Source organism: Rhinopithecus roxellana, chromosome 7, assembly GCF_007565055.1.
Source record: "Rhinopithecus roxellana isolate Shanxi Qingling chromosome 7, ASM756505v1, whole genome shotgun sequence".
NCBI classification, from domain to species: Eukaryota; Metazoa; Chordata; class Mammalia; order Primates; family Cercopithecidae; genus Rhinopithecus; species Rhinopithecus roxellana.
In genome coordinates this window covers 94,071,284-94,097,849 of record NC_044555.1, presented here as the reverse complement: position 1 = coordinate 94,097,849, position 26,566 = coordinate 94,071,284, and the positions used below count along the sequence as shown (strand labels likewise).

At 40.4% G+C, this 26,566-nt stretch overlaps 1 non-coding gene and 1 pseudogene across 1 annotated transcript; both read left to right on the top strand.

Moving 5' to 3' along the window:
- The first annotated feature begins 11,435 nt into the window (after positions 1 to 11,435).
- On the top strand, positions 11,436 to 11,485 carry LOC115898874 (annotated as a pseudogene).
- Positions 11,486 to 13,034: 1,549 nt separating this feature from the next.
- On the top strand, positions 13,035 to 13,094 carry LOC115898867. The gene has a single exon (XR_004058523.1). It is a non-coding gene; the product is annotated as a U7 small nuclear RNA (small nuclear RNA).
- The last annotated feature ends 13,472 nt before the right edge of the window (positions 13,095 to 26,566 follow it).

Here is a 26,566-nt window from a genome sequence, read left to right as displayed (position 1 = left end):
TTTGTATTTTTTGTAGAGACGGGGTTTTGCCATGTTGCCCAGCCTAGTCTTGAACTCCTGAGCTCAGGTGATCTGTCCGCCTCGGCCTCTCAAACTGCTGGGATTACAGGCGTGAGCCACCACGCCCGGCTTTTTGTTTTGTTTTGTTTTGTTTTGTTTTGTTTTGTTTTGAGACATGGTCTCTGTTGCTTATAATGGAGTGCAGTGGCAGGATCATAGCTCACTGCAGGCTGGAACTCCTGGGCTCAAGCAATTCTTCTGCCTCAGCCTCCTAAGTAGCTAGGACTACATGCACAAGCCACTATGGCTAGCTAATTTTTAAATTTTTCTTTTGTAGAGACGAGGGTCTCGTTATGTTGCTGAGGGTGACCTTAAGCAATCCTGCCTGGGTCTCCCAAAGTTCTAAGATTACAAGCCTAAGCACCACACCCGGCCAAGTTTATTTTTCTTAAAGCCAGTGAAGTAGACCTTGTTTACAAACTAGGTAATACCATGGGGATAGAAAAATGTCATATCTACAGAGACATACATAAACATACAGATACAGATTTTACAGCTTTCCTTTAAAAATTTTAGCCATGTATCAGGGCCGGGCACGGTGGCTCACACCTGTAATCCCAGCACTTTGGGAGGCCAAGGCGGGCGGATCATGAGGTCAGGAGATTGAGACCATCCTGGCTAACACAGTGAAACCTTGTCTCTACTAAAAAATACAAAAAATTAGCCAGGCGTGGTGGTGGATGCCTGTAGTTCCAGCTACTTGGGAGGCTGAGGCAGGAGAATGGCGTGAACCCGGGAGGTGGAGCTGGCAGTGAGCCGAGACCCAGCTACTGCACTCCAGCCTGGGCGACAGAGCGAGACTCTGTCTCAAAAGAAAAAAAAAAGAAAATTTAGCCATGTATCAGGTACAATAACATGAAACTCACTAGTTTGTAAGAGAATAGCTGTATCTAATTTGTGTTTCTAGCAGATAGAGTAAGTTAAGGTTGCCTACTCAGATGGCTACAGACTTTTACAAATATTTGTGGAGAAGACAAGATTCTTCGTTTGCCCAGTTTCCAAACAGCTCCTTTTTTTTCCTTCAGGTGAGAGTCATCTCCTTGAAATTTTCATTTCAAAAGAGATAGCCCTCAGGCCCTAGGGAAGAAATTTTACATCTCAAAGACACAGAGAAAGGATGAAAGTTCTCTCCTAGGAGTTTGGTAGCATGTTTGCCTATTTCCAGAGGTCAGTCTTATGAGGCTATGGACTAAAATGTAGGTGACTGAGGAGACACCTAGCAGTTGTCTACCTCTAAAGCCCATCGGAGTGGATGAAATATCCAGCCTATTTCTAACTAGCCTTCCTTTTCTTTTTAGCCTCAGGTAATTGCTTTTGGAGGTCCCTAAGTCCCTTGAGAGCTAGAGTTCTACACTTCAAGAGACTAAGGGGCTGGAGTGGGAAGGTAAAAGGTCTGGGAGTGGTGGACAAAAGGATGGAGGAGATTGGGGCTTGGAGGGGGAACAGATCAAGGTTCAAAGGAACTGAATTTAAGATCGAAAGTGGCAGAAGGAGGAGCAGAAGCAATGGGGAGGAAGAGGTCTTAGCACCAGTTTGGGGAGATCTTAAGTTTCCTGAAGAAGCCAATGAAGTTTCAAGTTATTAGCAAAATTGTGTCAACAAAAAGGAGGTGGCCAGAGTTGGCAGAGCATATAGTTTGCAGGATTTTGAGAAAGGAATTTCAGTTGACTGAGGTTTCCATGGGAGGAGCAGGATCAAAAAGAATAGAGAATATTCCTGGCAGAATTGAACTCCTTTTTTTTTTTTCTTTTAAACCAAAGGTGTAACCATAGTAGGTTTCTTGCCCAATGTACACAGCAAATCGATATGCTGAGACGCTGGGTTACAGCAGAGAAAGAGGTGTTTTGTTTTTTGTTTTTGAGATGGAGTCTTGCTCTGTCGCCCAGGCTGGAGTGCAGTGGCAACAGTCTCGGCTTACTGCAGCCCGTGCCTCCCAGGTTCAAGCGATTCTCCTACCTCAGCCTCCTGAGTAGCTGGGATTACAGGTGCATACCACCATGCCCAGCTAATTTTTGTATTTTCAGTAGAGACGGGGTATCACCATGTTGGCCAGGCTGGTCTCAAACTCCTGACCTAAAGTGATCCGCCTGCCTCGGCCTCCCAAAGTGCTAGGATTACAAGTGTGAGTCACTGCGCCTGGCCAAGAAAGAGGTTTAATGGTAGGATAATTAAACAAAGAGATTGGAAGAAACCTCAAATCTGTCTTCCCAAGGAATTTGAGTTTAGGGTTTTAAAGGGTTTTGGAGTGGGCCAAAGTGTGGAGATTGTTGATTGGTTGAAGAGTGCACGATGAAGTCATAGGACACCGAGATGAAGAAACTGTATTCTTGGCCAGGTTGATGCCTATAATCCCAACACTTTGGGAGCCCAAGGCAGGAGGATTGCTTGAGGGCAGGAGTTCGAGACCAGCCTGGCTAACACAAGAAGACCCCATCTCTACAAAAAAAATTTTTTAATTAGCTGGGTGTAGTGGTATCTACCTGTAGCCCCAGCTACTAAGGAGGCTGAGGCTGGAGGATCACTTAAGCCCAGGAATTTGAGGCTTTAGTGAGCTATGATTGTGCCATTTCACTCCAGCCTGGCTGACGGAGCAAGACTCTATCTTAAAAAAAAAGAAAAAAGTATATTCTTATGCTGATTTGGTTCCTCTCTAAGGGTCTTGAAACTGGTTGGCTTCAGCCTTTCCATGGAATTCAGGATCCAAAGAATATCTTAAGCAGTCTTTAAACAAAAGCCTTATGATTCCAATGTCAGAGATCCTATCTATAGGAACAATGGGAATGCAAATAGTCAATGTCTAGTACTACATGACTTTCAGCAAGAGGAAAGTGGGCCAAAGGGCAGCCTGATTAATTTTTAACTATATATTTCTGTCCAGAACCTGGCATGCAATTCATGTCACCCCACTGGGGACATTTTCAGAGGTATATTTATCGAGTGACTTGACCAACACCAATAAGCCCTTAATGGCTTAACTGTGGGTATAAGAGGTGTTTTCATAGAGGGTGCAAAGATACAGTCCCCCCGCCCCCAAGATCCAGAGCCACTCCCAGAGATAGCCAAAAGACAGAGAACCCCCTGAGAGCTGGCAACAGTTGGTAGGACCCTAGATATAAGTAGGGTACAACCCCCATTTCCGTCCGGCCATGTTATTGGGGGCTGCCAACCTTTCAGTTGGCTGCCTGCAAACACAGGCTTGATGAACCTGTGTGCCCAGACAGGTAGAAAGCCAAGCTAAGCTTTCAGGACACAAGATGAGACCAACAGGAAAGCAAAAGCTGTCTCTGAGAGGGAAAGGATCAAGCCAGAGTCATAATCCAAAAAAACCAATTCGTACAGATTTTTTCCTCCTGCTAATCAAAAGTTAGAAAGTAAGGAGCAAAGAAAAGTGTTTGCCTTCCTCTTCTCTACTAGGTACTACAGACAGATCCAGGAGAGTTGCCTTTGGTGAGAATTCTTACCCTTAGCCACCTTCTGTCAGTTTCCCCAGGATCCCATTGGCAGGTTCCAGAGTGAGCAGGGTACCCCAGAGATCCTATCCTCATCACCAGAAACTCTACGGGAGGAAAGGTAATTTTCTGTCTACCCTTTATAGTTTTTAGTTGTGATGGACTCCTGTAACAAAAGATAGATTCACAAGAGAAAAACAGTTTAATAGCTTGTATAGCAGTCCCCCCTGATCTGAGGAGAGTATGTTCCAAGACCCCTGGTAGATGCCTGAAACCGCAGATAGTACCAGACCCTATATATATGTTTTTTCATATAAATACATACCTATACTTCATTTATAAATTAGACACAGTAGGAGATTAGCAACAATAAAATAGGACAGTTGTAACAATTTGCTAGCATTACTACTATTGTGCTTTGGGGCTATTAATTAAAACGGGTTACTTGAACAGAAGCACTGCAGTACTGCAACAGTTGATCTGATAACCAAGATGGCTATTAAGTGACTAAAAGAGTGGTGTATACAGCATGGATGTACTGGACAAAGGAATGATTTGCATCTTCGGTGGGATGGAGCAGGACGGCATGAGATTCCATCATGCTATTCAGAATGGCATGCTATTTGAAACTTATGAATTGTTTATTTCTGGAATTTTCCATGTAATATTCTTGGACCATGGTTGACCACAGGTAACTGTACTCAGGGAAAACAAAACTGCTTATAAGGGGGGACTATTATATGCCTCATGTATACATCCAACCAGGGAAGGATGAGTAAATCTCCCCTTATGTTGTATTTGATTTTTTTTTTTTTGTAGTATATCGTTTTGATTCTCTTCTCATTTCCTTTTATGCGTATCTTTTTTTTTTTTTTTTAATAGAAGCAAAGTATCACTATGTTACCCAGGCTGGACTAGAGCTCCTGGGTTCAAGTGATCCTCCCTCCTCAGCCTCCTGAGTAGCTGGGAGTATAGGTGCACGCCACCTCGCCTGGCTTCTTTTCATATATATCTTTTAAGTTTTTTTCTTAGTGGTTACCCTGGGGATTATGATGGGCATCTTAAGTTTACAACAAACTAGTATGAATTAATACTAATTTAGCTTCAATAGTGTATATAAAAACTGCTTCTATACAGCTCTTCCTGTCCTCCTTTATGTAGTTATTGTCCCAAAGTACATCTTTATACATTGTGTGCCTATTTAGAGATGAAATCTTTCTCATATTTCTTAGTCTGAAATAGCCAATGAGACATTCTTAAGTTGAAAGCAATATAAATATCAGTGCGAATTGCTTTTAGATATTCAATTGTTTTGTGTTAATTTAAAAATCCCTTCTGTGCATAAACGCATTTTCTTTTCATTAACTCTATGTCAGAAGTTTGGTTTTTTTGTTTTTGTTTTTGTTTGAGACAGAGTTTCATTCTGTCGCCCAGGCTGGAGTGAAGTGGCATGATCTTGGCTCACTGCAACCTCCGTCTCCTGGATTCAAGCTATTTTCCTGTCTCATTCACCCGAGTAGCTGGGATTACAGGCATGCACCACCATGCCTGGCTAATTTTTGTATTTTTAGTAGAGATAGGGTTTCACCATGTTGACCAGGCTAATCTCGAACTACTGACCTCAAGTGATCTGCCCACCTCGGCCTCCCAAAAGTGCTGGGAGTATAGTCATGAGCCACCGCGCCCAGCCTATATGTCAGAAGTTATTTTTTTAAACATTTGGCAGATAGTAAGAAATTTTTATTAAGTACAAAGACATTTTTCCTTTGTTGATTTGTTTAAATCATTGGTGTGTGAATATCTTGTGAAAGCATTTTTAAAAGTGGTCATAAGAGTCTTCAGGCCAGGTGTGATGGTTCACGCCTGTAATCCCAGTACTTTGGGAGGCCGAGGTGGGCGGATCACCAGGTCAGGAGTTCGAGACCAGCCTTGCCAACATAGTGAAACCCTGCTACTAAAAATACAAAAATTAGCCGGGCATGGTGGCATGTGCCTATAGTCCCAGCTACTCGGGAGACTGAGGCAGGAGAATCGCTTGAACCCCGGAGGCGGAGGTTGCAGTGATCCGAGATCATGCCACTGCACTCCAGCTTGGGTGACGGTGTGAGACTTCTTATAAAAAAAAAAAAAAAAAAAAAAAAAAAAAAAAAAAAAAAAAAAAAGATTATTTATAATGGTTAACATTATACCTAAAAGGGCAGTATGGAATTTGCTGGATTTTTTTTTTTTTTTTTTTTTTTTTTTTTTTTGAGACAGTCTCGCTCTGTGCCCCAGGCTGGAGTGCAGTGGCGCAATCTCGGCTCACTGCAAGCTCTGCCTCCCAGGTTCACGCCATTCTCCTGCCTCAGCCTCCTGAGTAGCTGGGACTACAGGCGCCCGCCACCGCGCCCAGCTAATTTTTTTTTGTATTTTTAATAGAGACGGGGTTTCACCGTGGTCTTGATCTCCTGACCTTGTGATCCACCCGCCTCGGCCTCCCAAAGTGCTGGGATTACAGGCGTGAGCCACCGCGCCCGGCCTATTTGTTGGATTTTTAAAAGATAACACAAGTGAGAAGCAAAGACAGATTTTCTTAGAATCAGGCCTACATAGTGAATTAGACTTCTGTCCTAAAACACAAGCAGCAATTCAGACTATGGAGTTAGCATCTTTCAAAGGTTTATTTCTAATTCCTCTTTGAGTTAAGGATTATGAGGCAGAAAGATAACTGTATAAGCATTTTCCTCTTTATCTTTCAAACATATTAAATTTTTAACATAATTTATATAACATTCAGGAATTTCAAGTATCCTACTTAATCAATATGGTTTTGCATGTGATTGTTTAAGAGGAAATTAGATATAAACAGGTCAAATGTTTTAACCAAAGATAAGAGTAGTATGAAAATCTCAAGCCTCTTTGAATGCATGAGGCCCATATTAGCCTTTTCACCCTCCTCTCGTGTAGGAATGAATAAATGGAGAGTCACTTCCTTTGCAACTAAAAGGAACAAGAAAAGATTATTTCAGACCAGTATATATAATTCCTACCTAAAACAGATCACTAGATTCCGTCATCTTGGAATGAGTATCTTGGGGATATCAGGCTCTAGTATAACACTAGAACATTCTGCTAACTTAATTTCTAATTTATTGTTCTAAAGCACATCATTAAAATGTACATTTTATTTTATTTATTTTATTTTATTTTATTTTATTTTAATTTAATTTTATGACAGAGTCTCGCTCTGTCACCCAGGCTGGAGTGCAATGGCATGATCTTGGCTCACTGCAACCTCCACCTCCTGGGTTCAATCAATTCTGCTGCCTCAACCTCCCAAGTAGCTGGGCTTACAGGTGCCTGCCACCACACCTGGCTAATTTTTGCATTTTTAGTAGAGATGGGATTTCACCATGTTGGCCAGGCTGGTCTCAAGTGATCCGCCTACCTCGGCCTCCAAGACTGCTGGGATGACAGGCATGAGCCACTGCACCTGGCCTAAAATGTGCTTTTTAGAAGAAAGGAGTGGGATGCAAGAAGCAATGATGACCAAAGTAATTGATAAAATATATTCATATACCTAAATAAGCATTGGCTAAAAATAAAAATTACTGATTTTGTTGGGGAAGATTATAATTAAGAGTAGCACTAAAATACTAGACAAGCTAACATGGAAGACGGAAGATAAAAGTTTGGAGTTAAAATGTATTAAGATCTTTGTTTTATTCACAAGAGGAATAAAGATACTAACTTTGGACTATGCATATTAAAATTTAAGAGTACCCAGAAATCCCACCCCCAGGTATTTTCCAAGAGGAATGAAAACTAATTCTCACACAAAAGTCTGTATGTAAATGTTTATGGTAGTTTTATTTATAATTGCCAAAAACCTGAAACAACCCAAATGTCCTTCAACTGGTGAATGGGTAAATAATGGTACATCTATGTAATGGAATACTACTACTCAGCAATATACAGGAATGAACTATTGATACATTCAACAACATGAACAAATCTGCAATTCATTATTCTAAGTGAAAGAAGCGAAAGTCAAAAGGCTACATACGGTATAATTCCTACATTACATTACGCAAAAGGCAAAACTAAGAGTGGAAAACAGATCAGTAATTAGCATGGGTGGGGGTGAGAGGAGGAATATATAAAGGGGTATTAAGAGGGAATTTGAGGCATGATGAAACTTTGGCATCTTAATTGTAGTAGTGTTTACACAGCTCTGCATTTGTCAGAACTGTACAACAAAAATAAATTATACTGTATATAAATTTAAAAATATATTTTTAGGGTGACTCTAAAAGAATTAGAATGTGTAACATCCAAACCAGTAGAAGGGGGAAACATGATCGGTGAAACAGGGAAAGAAGGGAAGAAGCTTAGAAAAAGTAAAGTTAGGCCGGGCGCAGCGGCTCAAGCCTGTAATCCCAGCACTTTTGGGAGGCCAAGACGGGCAGATCATGAGGTCAGGAGATAGAGACCATCCTGGCTAATATGGTGAAAACCCGTCTCCACTAAAAAATACAAAAAACTAGCCGGGCGAGGTGGCAGGCGCCTGTAGTCCCAGCTACTCGGGAGGCTGAGGCAGGAGAATGGCGTAAACCCGGGAGGCAGAGCTTGCAGTGAGCCAAGATCCGGCCACTGCACCACAGCCTGGGTGACAGAGCAAGACTGCGTCTCAAAAAAAAAAAAGAAAAGAAAAAGCAAAGTTAATACAAAGCACAAAAATAATATGGTAGATATAGTTCCAATATAACTAATCAAAAGGCCCCATACAAATCAGAAAGACAACTTACAGTCTGGGAGAAGATATTCATAGTGCATATAACCAACACAGGATTAATATTCAGAAAATATAAATAGGTTTCATAAGTCAATAAGAAAAACAGGTAAGTTCAAAAACGAGCAAATATGAATAGGGGATTCACAGAAAAGGAAACCCGAATGACCAATACATTCATAAGATCAATCTCATTATGATCAGAGGAATGCAGAATAAAACTGTAAGGTATTGTACTTCACATGCATCAGATTACCAAAAATGGAAAAGCCTTACAGCATTAGATGGTGGTGGTGGTGAGCAATGTAATCTCATTTATGGTAGGAATATAAATTGGCACAACTACTTTGAAAAGCAATAGTAATATTTAGTAAGATCAAAGCTGCCCACATCTTATGACTGAGTAATTCTAATCTTAGGATATACAACTCACACTATGTTTGAAGAGAAATCTACAAGAAAGTTTATTTCTGTTTTGTCTGTAATAAGTAAAAAAAATAGAAACAAGCTATGTGTGTTCAACAGAATGGATGAATTGTGTTACATTTATAAAATACAGTGTTATATAACAGTTGAATGAATTAGTACTATATGTATCAACACAGATAAATGTCTAAAACAATAGTGTGCAAAAAAAGCACAGGAAAATACATCCACTGTGATACCATTTATTTAAATTTTAAAAAATTTAAAACTTTAAATTACTTTTTTAAAATTTAAAAATGTTTATAATATTTGAGGACACATACATATATGAGACAATTTGCTTTACCTAATATCAACAAAGTGAAGAGACAACCCACAGAATGGGAGAAAACATTTACAAACTGCCCATGTGACCAGGGATTAATAACCAGAGTATATAAGGAGCTCAAACAACTCTAAGAATAAGTATAATCTATTTTAAAAAATGGGCAAAAGGTTTGAATAGACATTTCTCACAAGAAGACATATAAATTGCAAACAGGCGTGTGAAAAGGTGCCCAACATCACTGGTCATCAGAGAAATGCAAATCAAAACGACAATGGGATATCATCTCACCGCAGTTAAAATAGCTTACATCCAAAAGACAGGCAATAACAAATGCTGGTTAGGATGTGGACAAAAGGGAACCCTTGTACACTGTTGGTGGGAATGTAAATTAGTACAATCACTATGGAGAACAGTTTGGAGATTTCTCAAATAGCTAAAAAGTGAGCTACTATATGATCCAGCAATTCCACTGCTGGGTATATATACCCCAAAGAAAGGAAATCAGCATATTGAAGAGATATCGGCACTCCTATGTTTCTCACAGCAGTGTTTTCAGCAGCTAAGATTTGGAAGTAACCTAAACGTCCATCAACAGATGACTGGATAAAGAAAATGTGGTACATATACACAATGGAATACTATTCAGCCATAAAAAGAATGAGATCCTGTCATTTGCAATCACATGGATGGAACTGGAGGTCATTATGTTAAGTGAAATAACCCAGGCCCTGAAAAACTAACATCACATGTTCTCAGTTATTTTTGGGGTCTAAAAATCAAAACAATTGAACTCATGGACATAAAGAGTAGAAGGATGATCACCAGAGGCTGGGAAGTGAAGTGGGGGCCTGGTGGGGAGGTGGGAATGGTTAATGGGTCCAAAAAAAAAAAATAGAATGAATAAAACCTACTATTTGATAGCACAATAGGATGACTATAGTCACTAGTAATTGTACATTTTAAAATAACTCAGAGTGTAATTGGATTGTTTGTAACTCAGTGGAAACATGCTTGAGGGGATGGATACCTCATTATCCATGGTGTGCTTATTTCACATTGCATGCCTGTATCAAAACATCTCATGTACCCATAAATATATACACCTACTATGTACCCACAAATGCTTAAAAAAAGAATAAAAGGAATACTGTAAACAACTTTATGCTCATAAATTCAACAACATAGAATAAATGAACCAATTCTTCAAACTATAGGCCACAAACCACAAAATCACAAATGATCAAAACTGAACCAATATAAAATAATCGGAATAGTCCTATAACCATTAAATAAATTGGGTTTATAACTATAAAGCTCTCAAAAAAATAAATGTCCAGACCCATGTAGTTTTACTGAGAATTCTACCAAACATTTGAAAAAGATTTTACACAATCTCTTCCAGAAAATAAGAGAAGGAAACATTTCCCAAGTCATTTTATAAGACGATTATTAACCTCATACAAAATTCTAAGACAGAAGGGAAGGGAAGAGAAGGGGAGGGGAGGGGAGGGGGAGAACGGAAGGGGGAGGGAGAAAGGAAGGAAGGAAGAAAAGGAGGGAAAGGGAAGGGAAGGAGGGAGGAGAAGGGAGGGGAGGGAGGGAGGAGGGAGGGAGGGAGGGAGGAAGGAAGGAAGGAAGGAAGGAAGGAAGGAAGGAAGGAAGGAAGGAAGGAAGGAAGGAAGGAAGGAAGGAAGGAGCTACAGACCAGCATCTCTTATGAACATAGGCACAAAAACTACTCTACAAAATATTAGCAAATATAATATTTTATAAAAACAACTATACACCATGATCAAGTAGGATTTATTCCAGGTATTTGTACTTGTCAGGGTTCTCTAGAGAAACAGAACCAGTAGGAGATGAAAAAGAGGGAGAGAGAGACACACAAGGAATTGAGGAATTGGCTCACAGAATTATGGAGGCTGAGAAGTCCCATGATCTGTCATCTGTAAGCTGGAAACCCAGGAAAACTGTTAGTGTAACTTAGTCTGAGCTTGAAAGTTTGAGAACCAGGGAGCCAGTGGTGTAAATCCCAGCCAAGGGGTTGGAGAAGATGAGTTGAGATGTCTCAATTCAGGCAAGCAAACAAGAAGCAAAAAGGGCAGTTTTCTTCTCTTTCTACCTCTTCTTCTCTTCAGGCCCTCAATGGATTGGATCATGCTCACCCACATCAGGGTGGGCAATCTACTTATTGAGTTCACTGATTCAAATGATAACCTCACCTGGAAACATCCTCACAGATCCAGAAATAATGTTTAATCTGAGCACCCATGGCCAGTCAAGTTGACACACAAAATTAGCCACCACAGTACAGGCATACCTGTGAGATGATGCAGGTTCAGTTCCAGACCATCACAATAAAGCAAATATTGCAATAAAGCGAGTCACAAAAAGAAAAAGTCAGTGTTACAGCTTTTAGAATTTGTCTAGCAGGCTTTCTAGAAAACCTTCACAAAAAAGGAAAAAGTGCATATAAAATGCTTATGTTTATACCATACTGTAGTCTATTAAATGTGCAATAGCATTATGTCTAAAAAACAATGTACATACTTTTAAAAATACTTTATTGTTAAAACATGCTATCATAGAGTCACAAAGTGACCACATGCTGTTGGAAAAATGGTACTGATAGACTTGCTCAAGGGTTGCTACAAACCTTGAATTTGTAAAAAACACAATATCTGCAAAGCACAGTAAAACAAGGTATGCCTGTATTCAAGGGTGGTTCAATACTCAAAAACCTATGTAATTCACCATATCAATAGGCTCAAGAAAGAAAATCATGTTATCATATTCATTGATACAGAGAAAACATTTGACAAAATCCAACACCCATTTATATTAAACAAAAAAAAAATCAGCAAGTTAGCATGATAGGGGAACTACCTTAACTTGATAAAAGGTATCTACAAAAACCATACAACTAACATCACAGTTCATGGTGAAACAGTAACTGGATTCCACCTGTTTAGAAACCAGACATGGATATTCACTCTCAGTACTCATTCAACATAGTACTGGAAACACAACACAATAAGACAAGAAAAAGAAATAAAAGGAATACCGATTAGAAAGGAAGAATAAATCTGTCCTTACCTGAAGATGGCATGCTTTTCTACACAGAAAAGCCTAATAAATCTACCAAGCAAATAAACAACAAAAAATCCTCTACAACTAATAGGTGAGCTTGAAAGGTTGCAGGATTCAAGATTAACGTGCAAAGGCCAAATGCATTTCTATATGTTAACAGAGAGCATGTGGAAACCAAAATGAAAAACACTATACCAGTTATAATTGTTCCGAAGAACAGTACATACTTAGATACAAACTTAACAAAACACATACAGGATCTGTATGGTGAAAATTACAAAATACTAACGAAAGAGATCAAAGAAGACTGAAATAAACGGAGTGCCATAGCATACTTATGGATTAGAATACACAACATAGTAAAGATAGCAATTCTTCCCAAACTGATCTATAGATGCAATGCAATTCCTATCCAAATCCCAGCAAGGCTTTTTGTAGAAATAGACAAGCTTATTCTTGAAAAAGAAGAATAAAGTGGGAGGAATTACTGTATTTGATATTAAGCCCTAATATATAGTTACAGTAATAAAGACCGTGTGATATTGGTGGAAATATAGACATACAGATCAATGCAACAGAAGAAAGAACCCATCTGTTTGTTTTTTTCTTATTTTATTATGGCAAAGTACATATAACATATAGTTTGCTATTCCAACTGATTTTTGACAAACATACAAAAGCAAATCAATGGAGGAACGATAGCCTTTTTAACAAATGGTGTTGGCACAATTGGACAACCGTAAGCAAAACAAAATGAACTTCAATCTAAATCTCATACCATATACAAAAAATAACTCAAAGTGGGCCACAGACTTAGATATAAAATGTAAAACTGTAACACTTTCAGAAAAAATATAGGAGAAAATCTATGGGGTTTAGGGCAAAAGCATGATTCAAAAAAGGAAAAAGTCAGTGTTACAGCTCTTTTAGAATTTGTCTAGCAGGTTTTCTGGTTTTCCAGAAAACCTCCACAAAAAAAGGAAAAGGAAAAAGTGATAAATTAATATGAATTGAGCATTTTAACGATTCTATTTTATTGCCTTTGTTGGCTTATTAAATATAACTCTTTGTTTCGTTATTTTAGTGGTTGCTTTAGGTTTTATAGTAATACATCTTTAACCTATCACAGTCCACCTTCTTTTTGTTTGTTAGTTTTGTTTTTTGTTTTTTTTTGTTTGTTTGTTTGTTTGTTTTTTGTTGAGACGGAGTCTCGCTCTGTCGCCCAGGCTGGAGTGCAGTGGCCAGATCTCAGCTCACTGCAAGCTCCGCCTCCCGGGTTTACGCCATTCTCCTGCCTCAGCCTCCCAAGTAGCTGGGACTACAGGCGCCCGCCACCTCGCCCGGCTAGTGTTTTTTTTTTTTTTTTTTTTTTTTTTTTTTTTTTGTATTTTTAGTAGAGACGGGGTTTCACCGTGTTAGCCAGGATGGTCTCGATCTCCTGACCTCGTGATCCGCCCGTCTCGGCCTCCCAAAGTGCTGGGATTACAGGCTTGAGCCACCGCGCCCGGCCGTTTGTTAGTTTTGGAAGCAGGGTCTCACTCTGTCACCGAGGCTAGAGTGCAGTGGCACTATCACGGCTCACTGCAGCCTCAACCTCCCAGGCTCCAGAGATCCCCCTGCTGCAGCTTCCTGAGTAACTGGGACCACAGGTGCACGCCACCATGCCTGGCTAATTTTTCTATTTTTTGTAGAGACGGGGTTTCGCCATGTTGGCTAGGCTGGTCTCAAATTCCTGGAGTCAAGTGATTCACCAGCCTCGGCCTCCCAAAGTGCTGGGATTACAGGTGTGAGCCACCTCTCCCATCCCAGACCTTTTATATGGCACTAATCCGTTCATGAGGCCAAAGCCCTCGTGACTTAATCATTTCCCCCAAAACCCCACCTCTTAATACCACCACAGTGGAGATTAAATTTCACCATGAATTTTTAATGAAGCACATTCAAACCATACCACTATTGATTTAAATTATAAGAAAAAAAAATCTTGTGCATTTTACCCATGTAGTTACCATATCCAGTGCTCTTCATTTCTTTGTGTAGATCCAGATTTTAATCTGTTATCATGAAGGACATCCTCTAACATTTCTTCTAGTGGGGTATCTGCTGTTCCTTCCCTTTTCCCAACAACAGAGCAGGCCAGTCCCTCCCTACCTCAGGCACATACTCCACAGCCACTAAGAAGGACTGATCCCTGGAAAAGCTCCAACCACTAGCCTTTAACCAACCAGTGAAGAAATAAAGTTATGGTGACCTGGAGAGAGCACTGGACCTAGGGACACAAGATGTGAATTCACGTCTATTTCTACTCCCTGCATAGTGAAACTGAACATTCCTGGGTTTCACTGTTTTCATCTGAGAGGTGGGGGAATAATTTTCTTAACTTCATTCACATGATTGTTGTGAGAATGAAATTAGATAATAGAGGAAGGCTGGTGGACTGTAAGGAGCATATTGGATCCTTCCAATTCCAACATAAACACTTCCCTAGTTTCCGTGGGAAAGTTACTTAACTTTTCAGGGCCCTAGTTTCCCAATCTGTAGAATGAGATAGTATCTGTCTCACAGGGATGTGTGAATGAAATGAAAAAAAATGTTTAGAAGTGCCCGACCTAGGCCAGGCACGGTGGCTCACACCTGTAATCCCAGCACTCTCAGAGGCGAGGTGGGCGGATCACCTGAGGCCAGGAGTTCAAGACCAGCCTGGTCAACGTGGCGAAACCCTGTCTCTACTAAAAATACAAAAATTAGCCGGACATGGTGGTGCTTGCCTGTTATCTCAGCTACTTGGGAGGCTGAGGCAAGAGAATGGCTTGAACCCAAAGGCGGGGAGGTTGCAGTGAGGCAAGATCACGCCACTGCACTGCAGCCCGGGTGACAGAGCGAAACTTCATCTCAAAAAAAAAAAAAAAAAAAAAAAAAAAAAAAAAAAAAAAAGTGCCTGACCTGTAATAGGCATTCAGGAGATGGTAATACCTTGCGAAATCTAGATAATACCTTCCAAAATCCTATAGAAATGGGGTAAGGGGATACACAGTAGGAGAAATTCTCTGTGTTGTTTTTTGTTTTATTTTTTAGGATGTGACCCTCCTTCATAAACATTGATTATTTTAGCTCTTTGCCATAACATCTTTAAATTCAAGATATCACAATAATAGATTTCAGAGAAACTCAGGGACATCCTGTGTCATAAAGGATTAAAACAATACTTTTGAAAAGTGTACAGAGACCTCTAACTCCACCTTGACCAGCCAAAAATGAGTGCTCTGGGAATTAGCCTAAGACACGCATTTCCCCGGTCAAAATATACGGTTCTTATAGATGTTTTTTGACCTTCATTGACGCAGCTTTCTTCACACGCTGCATGATTTAGTGTTTGTCCATCAGAATGTTTACTACTCTTAACTATTCATATATATTTTGTACAATCCTGATAATTTTCATATTTATTTATTTCTAATTTTCTTTCCTTCCTTCCTTCCTTCCCTCCCTCCCTCCCTCCCTCCCTCCTTTCTTTCTTTCTTTCTTTCTTTCTTTCTTTCTTTCTTTCTTTCTTTCTTTCTTTCTTTCTTTCTTTCTTTCTTTCTTTCTTTCTTTCCTTTCTTTTCTTTCTTCTTTCTTTCTTTTCTTTCTTTTCTTTCTTTCTTTCTTTCTTTCTTTCTTTCTTTCTCTCTCTCTCTCTCTCTCTCTCTCTCTCTTTCTTTCTTTCTTTTCTTTCTTTCTCTCTCTCTTTCTTTTCTTTCTTTCTTAGAGACAGGGCCTCACCTTGTCACCCAGGCTGGAGTGCAGTGTCATAAACATGACTCACTGTAGCCTCAACCTCCTGGGCTCAAGTGATCCTCCCACCTCAGCCTCTCAAGTAGCCATCATGCCCAGCTAATTTTTTTTTTTTTTTTTTTTTTTGAGACGGAGTTTCTCTCTGTCTCCCAGGCTGGAGTGTAGTGGCATGATCTCGGTTCACTGCAACCTCCACCTCCCGGTTTCAAGCAATTCTCCTGCCTCAGCCTCCTGAGTAGCTGGGACTACAGGCGCGTGCCACCATGCCTGGCTAATTTTTGTACTTTTAGTAGAGATGGGGTTTCATTATGTTGGCCAGGCTGGTCTCAAACTCCTGACCTCGTGATCCACCCGCCTTGGCCTCCCAAAGTGCTGGGATTACAGGTGTGAGGCCCTGCACCCGGCCTATGCCCAGCTAATTTTTTAAAAAATGTTTCACAGAGATGGGGTCTCATTATGTTGCTCAGGCTGGTCTCAAACTCCTGGGTTTAAGCAATCCTCCCACCTCGGCTTCCCAACCTGCTGGGATTACAGGCCTGAGCCTTTGTACCCGGCTCTAATTTCATTTCTATTGTAACCCTATGTCACTTCTTACTGGGACTTTCAACACTCTTTATTTGTATCAGGTATATAATATATTAATAACATTCATTAAACTACTCAAACATAAGCAAAATCACAGCAAACATGCCTGATGAACCACCAATACCAGAGACCAAAATGACAGCCAATAACCATCTGCTGGTGGCAGAGTTGATGACATTTGCTCTTCACATGTGGTTCTCTAAGAAATGTTTTAAGCAGAGGAGTCTCTGTGTATAGAGAACTTACTATGTGGCAGGCATTGTGTCAGGATTGGGAAACGCAGTTGGGAGCAAGCCAAATCTAGTCTCTGCTCTCCCCAAACTCCCAGTCTAACAGAGGACACAGATCAGGAAGTGGACAGCTGCCATGCAGTGTGGTGAGATGATGGAGAGCCGAACACCCACAAAGAAAGGTCACCTAATCCAGGATTGGAGAACAGAGAAGACTTCCTGAAGGAAGTGACGTCTAAGCTGAGCCAGTAGGACGGGTAACATTGAGTCAGGCAAAGATGGAGGGAAGTGGGTCCTAGGCAGGGAACATGGTCTTTTCAGAGAGCTGAGAGATGAGGAAGGCTGGAGAGGTAAGTGGAAACCAGGCCACACAGAGCTTTATAAGGCATGGGAAAGAAGCAGGGAATAGTTGGGTCCTCTGGAGGAAGACCTTGAAGTCTCAGCTATCTCTTTCACTTAGCACTGTGAACTTGGACAAGTTACTTAAGCCTTTAAGCCTCGGTTTCCTCATGTGTAAAATGAGGACAAGGCCAGGCATGGTGGCTCACACCTATAATCCCAGCACTTTGGGAGGCTGAGATGGGGAGATTACTTGAGGCCAGGGGTTTCAGACCAGTCTGGGCAACATAGCAAGACCCCAGCTCTAAAATTTCTTTTTTTAAATTAGCCAGGTATAGCGGCACATGCCTCTAGTCCGAGCTACTCAGGAGGCTGAGGCAAGAGGATTGCTTGAGCTCAGGAGTTCGAGATTGCAATGAACCATGATCACGCCACTGCACTCCAGTCTGGGCGACAAAGACCCTGTTGAAAAAAAACCCAGAAAAATGAGGACGATATTCTAATAATAGCTACCTCATAAACTTAAGTGTTAAAAGTGGACATAAGGTACCAAATACATAGTATGTGCTCAATAAGTATCAGGAATTTCTGTTCTTTTTTATTTTTTAGAGATGGCGTCCTTAGCAATTATTTCTATATTATTTCCTCTAAATATGAACTTGACATTTTGGCTGTTGAAGACTTGGTGGTTTCACAGATTTCATAGACAGGTTATACGTATGTGTGCATATATTATATAATTATAATATAAAATCAATTACATACTTATTTAATTATAATTATTTATAATATGCAATTACATGTATAATTTCATGTTGGCTTTTTATCATTCCTATGCATTAAAAACTTTTTTGCATTTACTTTTTTGTTTATAATCTTAACTTTTTTTTTTTTTTTTTTTTTTGCTTGTTTGTTTTTGTGACAGGGTCTTGCTCTGTCGCCCAGTTTGGAGTGCAGTGGCGCGATCTCAGCTTACTGCAATCTCCGCCTTCTGGGTTCAAGCGATTCTCCTGCCTCAACCTCCCAAGTAGCTGGAATTACAGGCATGCGCTACCACGCCCGGCTAATTTTTGTATTTTTGATAGAGACAGTATTTTGCCATGTTGCCCAGGCTGATCTAGAAATCCTAGCTTCAAGTGATCCTCCCGCCTCGGCCTCCCAAAATGCTGGGATTACAGAACTGAGCCACCGCGCCTGGCCTATAATCTTAGTTTTGTTTATTATAAAACTGTTTTATATATTGATACAGTGCTATTCAGTCTCCCTTTCTTTTCTAACTTCTCGTCCATGGCTTTATATCTTAAACATTACTATACTTCCTCCAGAGACAGTGTTTTCTCTCTTCCTCTGTCTCCTTGAAACTTGTTGGTTTTGTGCCTTCCTGCTTAGAGACTCTAAATTAGTACCGTTTAGGAAAGAGCGCCCTCTGGCATTCATCTGGTGTCAGTTCAAGAGACCATTTTCCATTACTGTGGTCTGTGGTGGCTGCCTATTGCCTATGAGCGGAAACTTTCAGTCCCAGAGAGCGAGGAGGTTGTTAAAACGGTAGGTTTCATAATTGAAAAAAAAAAAAAAAAAACCGGCCGGGCGCGGTGGCTCACGCCTGTAGTCCCAGCACTTTGGGAGGCCGAGGTAGGGGATCACCTGAGGTTAGGAATTCGAGACCAGCCTGGGCAACATGGTGAAACCCCGCCTCTACTAAAAATACAAAAATAAGCGGGGCGTGGTAGTGCACGCCTGTAATCCCAGCTAATCAGGAGACTGAGGCAGGAGAATCGCTTGAACCCGGGAGGCGGAGGTTGCAGTGAGCCGAGATCGCGCCCCTGCACTCCAGCCTGGGTGACAGAGCCAGACTCCACTCAAAAAAAAAAAAAAAAAAAAAAAAAAAAAAACCCTCTGGCTATTATAAAATGTCCTTGTCCTTGAAATGTCGGAGGTATCACACACCTACTTATCAATATACAGCCCACATTAATGTATCCATGCACAAAGATTATTACATACAAAGAGACTTCCCTAAAAGAAAAAGCACAAGGATTTGGAGCCCTGGCATCTAGGTCTACATATCCACTATTACTGTGTGGCCTTGGGAAAGTCCTTCTCTCAGTTGAGCCTCTCATTTTTAAAATGAAAATGTTGTATTAGATTCATGTTTCGCAAAATGTTTTGTAGAATACTCTCTATTATGTTGAAGGCATCACATACATACAAAAGAGAGGGAAGGAGAGGCTACATTATCAAATAAATTTGGAAAATGAGGGTTAAGCAAAATATAAGTGTTTATTGCAGGACTTTGGAGAGATTTTACAGTGCTAAATACGTATCATGAATTTACAACACATGTCTATAGCTTCCCAACACCAGTTGACAGCAGAACCTTTTGCTGACAGAGCACCTTGCAGGATTCTGCAATAATGCAGTATTCTTTCAATGTTGTAGTATTCTTGCAGTATTCTGAGAAAAAATAATTTTAAAATGCTGGTCTAAGTCTGGCCAACATGGCAAAACCCCGTCTCTACTAAAAAGACAAAAATTAGCCAGGCGTGGTGGTGCACACCTGTAATCCCAGCTACTCAGGCGGCTGAGGCGGGAGAATTGCTTGAACCTGGGAGGCGGAGGTTGCAGTGAGCTGAGATTGTGCCACTGCACTCCAGCCTGGGTGACAGAGCAAGACTCTGTCTCAAAAAAAAAAAAAAAAAGAAAGAAAGAAAGAAAAAAGACAAGACGAGACAATGCTGGTCTATGCCACCATTTAATTTGGCAAATCTTCCTGATCACTGGATCCCTTTGCTAGAAAAAGACAAGTCCAGGCAACCAATCTGCTGTTAGGACACCAAGTCAATGGTAAGGAAAATCTAACAATAATCATGAATATAGCCTCTTAATTGTAATAACAACAGCAATGATAATAGTTCATGTTTACTGAGAGTGCAACATTCCAAGGCACTGTACCAAGTGCCTTATACACATTATTTCATTTCATCCTTGCAACAAACCACTGAGAGAATTTATGTTATTACCATCACCATTTTAAAGATGAGGAAACTTGAGGCCGAGGCAGGCCGATCACCTGAGGTCAGGAGTTGGAGACCAGCCTGGCCAACATGGTGAAACCCCGTCTCTATTAAAAATACAAAAATTATGACCGGGTGCAGTGGCTCAGTCCTTTAATCCTAGCACTTTGGGAGGCTGAGGCAAGCGGATCACTTGAGGTTAGGAGTTCAAAATCAGCTTGGCCAACATGGTGAAACCCTGTGTCTACTAAAAAAAAAAAAATTAACTGGGTGTGGTGGCACACGCCCATAATCCCAGCTATTTTGGAGGCTGAGGCAGAATTGCTTGAACCCGGGAGGTGGAGTTTGCAGTGAGCCGAGATCACACCACTGCACTCCAGCCTGGGCAACACAGCGGGACTCTGTCTCAAAAACAAAACAAACAAACAAAAATTAGCCGGACATGGTGGTGCTGGTGCACACCTTTAGTCCCAGCTACTTGGGAGGCTGAGGCAGAATTGCTTGAACCCAGGAGGCGGAGGTTGCAGTGAGCAGAGATCGCCCCATTGCACTCCAACCTGGGCGACAGAGTGAGACTCTGTCTCAAAAAAAAGATGAGGAAATTTAGTATGAGAGTGATTGAATAGCTTACTTAAAGTCACAAAACTACTATGTGTTAGAACTGGGATTGAAATCCAGGCTGTCTGCTGCAAAAGCTAATATGCTAACTATGCTATAGTTAAGGAGACCACATAACTTCTTGTCCAAGCTGATACACTTTTGAGTGAAGAGAGCTCTGAAACCAACTATATAACTTTTCTGAAATATTTATTTTGTACCAAAAATTGATTTTATTGGTGTGCAAAAACCATTGTCAAAAGTAAAATGCTTTATTTAAAAAACAAAGATAACATCCATCTGTGTATATTAAAGCAAAATGTTATTTATACTGATTACTAAAAATTTTCAAATAGCAGGAGCAATTATTATTGGTACATATTCACATAGTCTGATCAGTTTCTTAGTCCTGCCTTATAATGCATCACTGGTATTTTTGTGAAGAAGGTATTGTTTCAATATGATTTTGTTATTTTTATTTTATTGTATTTTTTGAAACAAAATCTCGCTCTGTCGCCCAGGCTAAAGTGCATTGGTGCGATGTCTGCTCACAGCAACCTCTGCCTCCCCTGTTCGAGCAGTTCTCCTTCCTCGGCCTTCCGAGTAGCTGGGATTACAGGTGCCTGCCACCACGCCCAGCTAATTTTTGTATTTTTAAGAGAGATGGGGTTTCACCATGTTGGCCAAGCTGGCCTTGAACTCCTGGCCTCAACTGATCCGCCTGCCTCCACCTCCCAAAGTGCTGGGATTACAGGTATGAGCCACCATGCTCGGCTGATTTTGTTATTTTTAAACTTTAAAATAAAATGGTCTGCAATCGTTTTTAAGCTTGCATTTTAGGCTGAGTGAGGTGGCTCATGCCTGTAATCCCAACACTTTGGGAGACCCAGGAGGGCTAATCACTTGAGCCCAGGAGTTTGAGACCAGTCTGAGCAACATAGTGAAAATTTGTCTTTAAAAAAAAAGAAAAATTTTTATTTTATGGTTAAGAAATTTGAAATTGTTAATACCTTCAATTATCTTGTATCTGTAAGCCATAGTATTTTTAATTTAGAAAATATTGTGTCTGCAGGTGCTGACATAGTATTGAGGTGAGTACCTGTACCTCAAGTTCAATAAATGGTATACATCTTAACCATAGCATACTTAGTCATAATTACTTCTTTTTTTTTTTTTTTTTTTTTTGAGATGGAGTCTTGTTCTGTCACCAAGGCCAAAGTGCAGTGGTGTAATCATGGCTCATAGCAACCTCAAACTCCTATGCTCAAGCAATCTTCATGCCTCAGCCTCCTGAGTAGCTAGAGCTACAGGTGTGTGCCACCATGCCTGCCTACTTTTGTTTTATAATATGTTGTTGTTGTTGCTGTAGAGACAGGGTTTCTTTATGTTGCCCAGGCTGGTCTCAAATTCCTGGCCTCAACTGATCCTCACACCTTTGTCTCTCAAAGTGCTGAGATTACAGGTGTGAGCTACCTCCCCCAGACTCACAATTACACTTTAAAAAATTAAAATGGGTAATTATTTCATCTCAAATATTCTTACAGAAACTCTCTATTGAAAACGTCATTCTTCAACGAATATTTTCACAAGACAGAACTCATTTAAAAAGCTGTCTCTATGTTTCTTTTGAAAATTTTGCCAAATGTGGATGCTGAAAATCATAGGCCTTCTCAATTTCATTCCATTCAGGTACAGAATATAAATCTGTCTAATTGAAATATTATCAAATTAAATGTATCCAACTAAAAAAAAAAATAAGAGCACTATCAACGTGTCAAATGCTTTCTCTCAAGTTAACATATTCCAAAGCACAATTATAGAATTTCACAATTAAATCATGTTTTCTCGTTGTTCACCATTACAGCTCTAGTTTGTTTCAGTCCTTTATTTAGGGATACATTTTGATGCCTTTCTGTTTTTCAGGCTTTGTTTTTAATAACTGCAATTTGCTAAAAGCTTCAAAAGCCAAAGTTTTTTAGGCACTCTATTTATTGAATATTTTGGTTAAATATTACCTACTGATGTTCAACAAAATAACCCAATGTTTGTAAAAAAAAAAAAAAAAAAAAAAAAAAAAAAGGTCAGTACCAATTTAGGACACCTAGGTGCACTGTCAAAGGAGCCCTTCAAAAACTCTGTTTAAATTTTTTTTTTTTTTTTTTTTTTTTGAGATGGAGTCGCCCAGACTGAAGTGCAGTGGAGCCATCTTGGCTCACTGCAACCTCTGCCTCCCAGCTTCGAGTACTTGGGACTACAGGCACACGCCACCACGCCTGACTAATTTTTATATTTTTAGTAGAGATGGGGCTCCACCAAGTTGACCAGGCTGGTCTCGAACTCCCGAGCTCAGGTGATCCGCCCGCCTCAGCCTCCCAAAGTGCTGGGATTACAAGTGTGAGCCACTGAGCCCAGCAAAAAAAAAAAAAAAAAAAAAAATTAAAGTAGAGTCTTACTCTGTTTTCCAGGCCAGAGTGCAGTGGCACAATGACAAATTCTTGCAGCCTCAACCTCCCGGGCTCAAGCAATCCTGCTATCTCAGACTCATGAGTATCTGGTACAACGGGCACATGCCACTATGCTCAGCTAATTTTTAAATTTCCTGTAGTGATGGGGATCTCACTGTATGCTCAGCCTGGTCTCGAACTCTTAGGCTCAAGCAATCCTCCTGTCTCAGCCTCCCAAATTGCTGTGATTGCATGCATGAGCATAGCAAACAGAATATCTATATATTTGATAGATATAGTGTTACAGCTTGTTTGGATGCATGGATGCAATTATCAATTACATGTGCACTATAACCAATCCCAAGGATATTTTTGCTCCGTAAGTTTCTTAATTAAGAACATTATTTTTAACACATTCTTTCTCTGCTAAAATTTGTGTTCCTATTATCCCTGAAAAAAAACCCAAGTCATTTTATGTTCAGCATTAAACTTAGTTACTGAACTTACTGTTATCTTTAGAAAACACACAATTTATAAATTTAGAGGAGAGGAGACTTTATTTCTTATAAAAAGTTACGGCCTGCAAAATGGCCATCCCTCAGGCTGGAAAACACAGCCTCCAGCCAAGACCAGAGATAGGTAGTACTTGGAATGAGGAAGGGTTGGGTAGGAGCTTTATGCTAACGAGGTTGGCAAAGTATATGTATTCAACAGGTTACAGGAGGAGCTGTGAATATTCATGAAGGAGGTCTTGACGCATGCATATTGAAAAACATGCATATATGACCCATGTTCACTTTGGGGTGGATACTTAACATTTATTTTATTTTATTTTGAGACAGAGTCTTGCTCCATCTCCCAGGCTGGAGTTCAATGGCGCAATCTCAGCTCACTGCAAACTCCTCCTCCTGGGTTCAAGTGATTCTCCCCTCTCAGCTGGGTTTACAGACATCTGTCACCATGCCTGGTTAAGTTTTGTATTTTTAGTAGAAACAGGGTTTCACCATGTTGGCCAGGCTGGTCTTGAAATCCTGACCTCAAGTGATCTGCCTGCCTTGGCCTCCCAAAGTGCTGGGATTACAGGAGTGAGCCACCACGCCGGGCTGAGACTTAACATTTAAATGTATTACAATTAGGTCCTATACACAAAAGATCTTTTCAGGACACGTAAGCATGCAAGTGTACAGCCTCTGTAAACCAGCCAGAACCAGTCCATGGTGGGTGATCTTATCAGGAGAAACATGCTAAAATCAGTCTGTTGTCCAATTAAAGCTGTAGTTATGACTGGGGAAACAGTTAGTCAGGGTCTGTGAGCTAGATGAGCTGTAGTTGTTTTAATATTATCTTAAGACCAGTGCTTGTTTAGCTGCTAGAGAAAAAGAAAAACCTTGAGACAGTTACAGCATAGTAATATATGCATGTTTGTTCAATATGCACACGTCAAGACCACCTTCATGAATATTCATAGCGCCTCCTGTAACCTGTTGCATACACATACTTAGCCAACCTCCTTAGCATAAAGCTCCCACCCCAACCCATCCTCCTTAACCCTTACTTGGCATGGCCTTAGGTCCTGTTTATAATTTCATGTCTTATTGCCACAAAGAGTCTATTCTGTCAGTCTTACAGTCTCTATTTTAACATTAGTGTTGGTCAGTTGCGTCTAAACCATAAAAGGGAGAGGGTATAACAAGACGTGTCTGACCTATCATCCCATCATGGCCAGGGACTCAGTTTTAAGGTTTTTCTGGGGTCCTCTTGGCCAAGAAGGGATCTGTTCATTCAGCAGGGGGCTTAGGATTTTATCTTAAGTTTATATTACAACAGCGTTTATGATGCTGTTGGATGTTTTGTCTTCATCAGAATTCAGTTCCAAAATTGTTATTTTGATTTCATGCATTGGATGAAATAAATGTGTCATTATTAATTTAACTTCTCTTTGAAGCACCTGAGGACACTGATATAAGGTTGGCATCATTACACTGTTTGTTTGGCTAATGCAACCAACATCTTAATAGCTACAACTTCACTTTTTGTATGTGCACAAGGAAAGTTGGAATAAAAATTTAGCAAAATGAATTTAGAAGAACAGTCATTGGATCTACATGAGACTCATGTTGAGTGAAGTTATATGTAAACCTGTGGTCCTTAAGCACATTCTTAAAATAACTACTGCCTTATGAGGTAGATGCTGTTGCTTCCTCAACAGACCATTGCCTTCTGGGTTTTGTGTGGTCAGTTATATCACTGTGGCCCTCACAGTGGTAAGCATCAATAGACATTTTGTGCATGTTACATGTACATCACCAAATTTGGTACCTTTTTTTTTTTTAAGAGATGGGATCTTGCTCTGTTGCCCAGGCTGGAGTGCAGTGGTGCAGTCATAGCTCACTGCAGCCTCAAATTCCTGGGTGCAAGTGAACCTCCAGCTTCAGCTTCCCAAAGCGCTGGGATTACAGGCATGAGCCACCATGCCCAGCCAGTACCTAAATTTTCAGTAAATGTGTACTTTCATTTATTTGAGCTCATTACTTCTAAGAAGGTTTATAATGAAATAAAAAAGCATTATCAATCAATACATAGTTGTATATTTACACCATGCATAAATTACATAACCACTGTTGTAAGAATTTTCAGACTGCTCTCTATATCTTCTGTGACTGGTCTGCTCAGTCTCTATTTCCTATGTCTATACAGGTACACCTTACCTATAATTGCCTACATTTCCCATTGCCCTGCTAACTGGCAACCTGATAGCTTCTTCTTCTTTTCTTTTTTTTTTTTTTTTTTTAATTTTACTTTAAGTTCTGGGATACATGTGCTGAACGCGCAGGTTTGTTACATAGGTATACATGTGCCATGGTGGTTAGTTGCACCTATCAACCCTTCATCTAGGTTTTAAGCCCCGCATGCATTAGGTATTTGTTCTAATGCTCTCCCTCCCCTTTCCCCCCACTCCCCAACAGGCCTCGGCGTGTGATGTTCTCCTCCCTGTGTCCATGTATTCTCATTGTTCAACTCCCACTTATGAATGAGAACATGCGGTGCTTGGTTTTCTGTTCCTGCGTTAGTTTGCTGAGGATGATGGCTTCCAGCTTCATCCATGTCCCTGCAAAGGACATGATCTTATTCTTGTTTATGGCTACATAGTATTCCATGGTGTATATTTGCCACATTTTCTTTATCCAGTCTATCATTGATGGGCATTTGGGCTGGTTCCAAGTCTGACGTGATGGCTTCTGAAACACACATGGAACTCACAGGCCAAAGAACCACTGGCCAGTACTCCAAGTGGCAGGCAGCTGAACAGTGTCATATACTTCCTCCACCACTACACAAGATCTGAGGTTGTTAGCCGTCCCTAACTGCCGATCTCTGGGCATATTTCCTTTTATCAGTGAGTTCCTCTGCCTGCTTTCCTTGATGGGGAGGTTAGTTATATTATTTCTGGAAAGGGTA